The sequence below is a fragment of the Camelus bactrianus genome, chromosome 12 (genome assembly GCF_048773025.1).
Source record: "Camelus bactrianus isolate YW-2024 breed Bactrian camel chromosome 12, ASM4877302v1, whole genome shotgun sequence".
Classification (NCBI taxonomy): domain Eukaryota; kingdom Metazoa; phylum Chordata; class Mammalia; order Artiodactyla; family Camelidae; genus Camelus; species Camelus bactrianus.
This window is the reverse complement of record NC_133550.1, coordinates 59,236,747-59,243,198: the sequence shown is the minus strand read 5'-3', so window position 1 is coordinate 59,243,198 and position 6,452 is coordinate 59,236,747.

Below are 6,452 nucleotides of genomic sequence, written 5' to 3'. Positions count from 1 at the left end.
CTTCTGTGGTCCTTATGGTGTGTGTGGAAACCGAGGCCCAGACCAAAGGAGTATAGTGGATGTCATTGCATGGTCTCATCTAAGCACTCTCTAGGCAAGCTCCGGAGTTCCATGCTGGCCACAAGGTACCATCTACACGAGGGTGACAGATGCCCTTGGAGGGCCTGCAAACCTGAATTGGGATGTTAGAATCCAGACCTTCTTGCAGAGGGTTGGGGAGGGGAGGCTGAGCCTCAAGGAGAGTCAGGAGAGTGAGGGACTCACCCTGAGATGATGGGAACCAGGTAAAGGCCCCCTGTCCTGCTTTGGGAGCTGTGCCCCTTGGACATGTCAGGCTGTCTGACTGACCTAGGGGAGTCTGCCTCTGATGCAGTCACAAGAAAACCCTCAAATCATGGGAGCTTCATTGCTTACCTATGTCATGGTCAATGCAGCTGGACAGTCATTAGGGGCCCCAGGCTCCCACCATCCTCAAATTGTGGGCTTCAAGTTTTCCAGGGAAGAGGAGAGATAAAAGGAGGGAATTTTAATGAGTCAGCCATGAAAGTGGTTAAGTAATTTCTGTTCATAATCTGTGGCCAGAACGAGTCATAAGCCCCCGCCTAGATGCAAGGGGGCCGGGAGAGGGAGTTCTCCTCTGTGCCAGGAGGAAAGTAACCCAGTGGCTGATGCACAGTGAAATGCCTGCTGTGTATCCTTTGTGGTCAGGGGGCCAGAGTCCCACAGAAGCCAGCCCCCTCCTTGGCGGCTAAAGGAGTTGTTGCATTGGGGGGGGGGGCAGGTTTCCTTCCTCCTGCAGCAGAGAGAGCTGTGATGGACACCTGCGGTGGCAGGTACGAATGAGGACAGGCTCTTCAGGGGCTGAAGCAGCAGAGAGGAGTGGAGGCCATGGAGCCAAGGGCTGTACAGGAACTGCCTCACTTAATCCACCCAACAGCCCAGTCAACTGGGGTCACTGACACCACTTTATAGCCGAGGAGATGCGCCCAGAGAGGTAGCAGGTCACCCAGCTAATCTGCTGAAGAAGCAGCGGTCAAACCCAGATGAGTCCAGCTCTGGAACCCTATGCTCCGTTCGCTTTGCTGTAACCCCAGAGATCATCTGGTCCAAACCCCTCACTGTATGGATGAAGAACCATGCCTCTAAGAGGGAAGTTTCCAGAGTTACACCTTTTCTTTTCAGCATCTCATTTGAGTTCCTTATATTTTCTCTCTCTCTGGGGTGAGCCTCTCCCTGAGGCAGGCTAAGAAAATACCCTACTTGCTCTCCTTCTAAACCATCGTCCCCATGGTTAGCCCCACAGCCCTGACATTCACATGTGTGTTCATCCCACAAATGTTTCTTGAGCATCTATTATGCGCCACCCAAGAGGGAGATGCAGATGAATGAGATATAGACCCTGCCTTGAGGGACTCACACTCTAGCAGAGGGGGGCGGAGGGGAGAAGACACAAGTTAGCTGGGCATATCTTAGAGGCACCCTAAAATGGAAAGTGGCTATATGTAGTGCCTAGGACAGGACACAGAGCTCTTTCCTTCGTGGATTTGGGAACCAGAGAAGCTGGACCTGGTTTAAAGTTGATTCACATCTCTCTGGTCTGGTATGTGCAGTCTGCTTGGACCTTGGGATGTATGTGATGGTCAGAATCCTCTATTTCCATCACATAGTTGAAGTCAGTTATAACATCTGAGACCAGAATATCAGGATTGGTGGAGGGCTTGCGGGGCCAGCTTGAACCACTCCGATTTCCTAAAGATCATATCTCCTCTAGACAGCTGTATCAAGCTGACAGGACAATTCCTCACCAATGGATTTATAGAGTCTAGTATTTCTGAGTGGCGTGGATCTGGGGAAATTTTCCATTCAGTCTTTCATTCACCAAACACTGACTTGGTGCCTACTATGTCCCAGATCCTAGGCTAAGTAGGAAGAAGGTGGCTCCTGCCAGGATAGGGTTGTGATCAGAGAGGAGATGTGAAAAACAAGCAGACAAGCAGATATTACAAATTATGGTAAGCAGCTTGAGGGAGACGGTGCTGTCCACTGTATTGCAGTTAGCCTGTCTTATTCAGCAGGAAGACGATTCTCAGGCAGGGACAAAGTGATGATATCCCTCCCACCTTAGTCACAGGTATGACCAGGTTTTTCGCACTCATGGTTGCATCTCAGAGAAGGCCGGTATTGCAGAGAGGAATGGAGTTTTCAAATTGGTGGAAGTTACTTTTTTGAGACCCTCTTGAAATGCCAGGAAATGTCCTCAGTTTACCCCTCACCCACTATCAATGGAGCGGTCAGTGACTTAAAACGGGCTTTGCTGGCTCATTTTGGTTTGGGTCCAGGTGGATTTTGTCACAGTAATTCTTGGTTTGATAAAGACGGTCAGCAAGGAAAAAAGAAAATAAAGGAACTAAGAGATAAAAGAATCCTTAAACTGTGAGCCAGGAAGCGAGCTGATGTACGACGAGGAGTTTTGAGTTAGTTATTATCAAATTTAGGTCTTGCTACATGGTGGTGGTGTATCTTGCCAGGGTGGGTTCTCAAGGGTGTTACTCAGGTGATGGTTACTGTCCTCAGCATTACTGTTGGGACTCCCTTAGGAAAGCACCTCATTGAGACGTACATATTGGCACTGGGTAAATCCACGAGGCAAGTTTCTCTTCTTTAGAGTTGGAAGAAATTGCTGCTTCTTCATGTAAATTCTACAGGGGGCAGTTGGCTTGTAGGATTCGTGTTGAATGGAAACAAGTCATTTTTAAACTCTCGACTGCCAGTTTTATGGTGAGATGAGTGACACAGAGAAAGAATGGACTGAGAGGCAATTGGGGGCATCTTCCGTCTTACCACCGATGCTGCAGCTTAGACTCCCCTGGGGAGAACTTCCACAAGATTCTCTGTGGCTCAGCCCCACCCACACCAGTTATGTCAGAATCCCTCGGTGAGGGAGCTCATGCACAAGTCAAGCTTAATAAATGCTTATGGGAGAACAGATTCTGGAATATGGTTGCCTATAGCAGGAATCTGGAGTGTGAGAGTTCTGAGGACCGGTTCTGAACTGATACCCTAAGTCAGTGCTTCTCAAACTACAGTGTGCATCCAAATTCCCTGGAGATCGTATAAAAATGCAGGTTCTGGCTTGGTCCTCCTGGGCTGGGGCCCAAGAACTGGCCTTTCTAACAGCTCACAGGTGGATTCTGAGGCACACCCAGAGTGGCCACACATCAGATGATCTGTAGACTTAACTTCTATGACATTGGAGAGTCGATTTTTTAGAGCAGGGGTCTCAGCCTGGGCTGAACGCTCTCCTTACCCGGGTAACTTTTACAGAATCAGGTGCTGAGGCTCCAACCCAAGAGGCTCTGACTCAATGGTCTCGGGTGGGACTTGGGCATCAGCTATTTAAAAAAGTTTTTCAAGTGATTTTAATGTGCAGCCAGGGGTAGGAGCCTCTGCTCTAGAGGATTCCTTTATTTTTCATTTCTTTTTTAAGTTCAAGATCAGTGCTGCTTAATAGAAATAAAATGTGTGCATATTATTTATCTGTTGCCATGTAATCAATTGACTGAAGTGTAATATTTATGATGTCATCTGGCTTCTGAGGACCAGAAATCTGGGAGTGGCTTAGTTGGGTGATTCCAACCAAATCAGGGTCTTTTGTGAGGTCATAGTCAAGATGTCAATTTGGCTGTGGTTATCTGAAGGTTATCTGGACTGTGACCGGAGAACTTCCTTCTAAGACAGTTCATCCATGTGGGTGTTGGCTGGAAGCCTCAGTTTCTCCCTGTGTAGGCCTCTCCATGGAGCTGTTCACAAACTAGTAGCTAACTTCCCCTAGAACAGAGAGAGAGAGAGATTGAAAAAGAGACCAAAGTAATGTCTTTTGTAACCTAATCTTGAGTGACATGCCATTACTTCTGATACATTCTATTGGTCACACAGAGCAACTCTGATCCAATGTGGGAGACCACACGAGGATGTGAGTATCAGGAAGGGGGAAGCACTGGGGGTCATCTTGCAGACAGCTACCATGTGTGCATGCAAGTAATTTAAAACTTTTCAGTAGTCATATAACAAAAGTAAAAAAAAAAAGGATGGCATTGATTTTAACAATACGTTTTATTCACCCAACATATCCAAATAGTATCATTCTGACACATAATCAATACAAAGTTATTTTGCATTCTTTTTTGGTACTAAGTTTGAATTCTGATGAGCACATTTACAGCTCATCTCCATTTGGACTCACCATGTTTCGAGTGTTCATTAGCCAAGTTGCTTGTTCTCCTTAATTCTACAGGTAGTCTTATCTGGATGGACCCAAAGGGTTGATTAGCACACTTTGTTAAGGACCACCCTTTATTCCCTCAAATGATAGACATTTTGGTTTACTTGATATTCCAACTGAACCATCTGTCAATTTCCTCTTTTATAAATTGCAAGTGTGGGTTTCTCAGGCTAATATTTTGCATGAAGAAGCCCTTGAGTTTTTAGCACATTACTCCACACTATTGACCTTTTTATGCCACTTGTGCAAAAATTTGTCAGGAACAATATAAGAGTTGCAGCAGCAATGACAGATTTTGGCCTTATACTCAGTGGAGAGAAACGAATTACATGGAGAGAAACCAATTATGGGCTAACCTACAGGCGCCCAGTATTAATCCCCACCCCTGACTTGGGCACTTATACAGAACCTGCCCCTTAGCACTGCCTGAGGGCTGCCATCAAGAGGAATCGTGTCTTGACGAACCAGATCATGATTTCAAGCACAGCACAAGAGCCATGTGCTGTGGTCGCCTGCTCTCTCTAATGAGTATTTTATGACTTGAAAGAACTTTTGGATGAGCTGAATGAATTGCCCTTTGCTACGAGGAACAGAAAGTTGAAAGTCTTTTCTATGCAGATGACATGGTTTTATTGTCAGGAACCAGGAATGGCCTCATTACTGTCAGAAAAAAGTGGCTCAGAATGAACTGCTCCAAGCCCAATTGTCATTGTTGGCAGATGTCCTCCAACATTGAATTGGCTTTTATTCAACAACCTGTGAATTGTATTCACTCATCTAGTCTCTTAGGGCTACATTTCCCTACTAAGCCACTTGTGAGACTCACCAGGAGGAGATACTTGCTTGACATTAGGTGTCTGTGGATGCAGTAGTGGGATTTTTCTAGGACTTTCTTGGGAGATTTGTAAAATGTACTTAGAAAAAAATTTTAAGCTAAAATTATTCTGGCTCAGCTAGATGGACTAGGACATTATTTCCTGGTGTGGGAGAAAATCCAGAGCTGTTCTTTTTAGGATTACAGCTTCCCACAGGCAGCCCCACAAGCTCTCCTGCTGGAATTCCCACAAGAACTCTCAGGTACTCTCACAGGTACTCTCAGAGGTATTCCCACAGGCACTCTCAAGGTATTTCTGTAGATCGTTCCACAAATATTATCACAGGTTCCACAAATATTATCACAGGTGTTCCCACAAGTATTGTTGTGGAAAAATGTGTTGCAGCTTGGTGTTACAGCTCAGTTGTGACAGCAACCTGTATCTGGGCGAGAGACCAAGAAGCACTCCAAAGAGTTGGAGAACTCAGGTTTATTATACCTCCCCGCCAAAAGAAGTTAACATTCCAAGCTCTGGACCGTATCTGTCGGTTTATACAGGCCTTTATAGGCTGCCAGTTTACACTTTGCAACATCATATGCAAATAAAGTGTAACAGAAGTTGACCAATCAGGAACAAGCTTTGTAGAACTAGACCAATCAGGAGTGAGAGAAATAACCAATCAGGAGTGAGCTCCATGCAAATGAAGTACTACAAAAGGACCAATCAGAAGTTAGGGAAGTGGACCAATCAGAAGTGAGAGTAATAACCAATCAGGAGTGAAGGAAATAACCAATCAGAAGTGAGCTCAGGGAACCAATAGAATTTTAGGGGTAAGCAAGCCGTTTCAGAGGCAAAAAGTGAGATAGAGCCTGTGGGCCAGGGAACTGGGTGGTGCTGGCAGGAGAGTAGTGGCCCTGCCTGGGGGATTCTGCCGGTCTTTTTATGGGGCTTCCCGCCTCACTCCCAGGGGGTATTCCCACAGGTACTCTCAGAGGTATTCCCACAGGCTTTCCCACAGGTATTCCTTTGGCTACTCTCTGTGTAGGGGCTGGTCTGCTGGACTGTTAAATGTCCATAGGTCTTCCCTTAGCTGGCAGAACAGCATGTCTGAGCTACAGGTCCATTTTTACTCCAACCTTTAACTTCAGGTTTTCCTGCTTACCACATCATATCTACAAAGAGATGAAGGGGAGAGTCGTGCTCCGAATTCCCCGGAGGGACTGGCTCTTGCTGAGGCTCACATGATGTTTCCTTAGTGAGAACACACAGTTGAGTTCTCAGACCACCAAGCCAGGAAAAAAACCCACTTCTTTTGAGCACCTTTAGAATCCTTGTCATCCCGACCACTTGCAGGT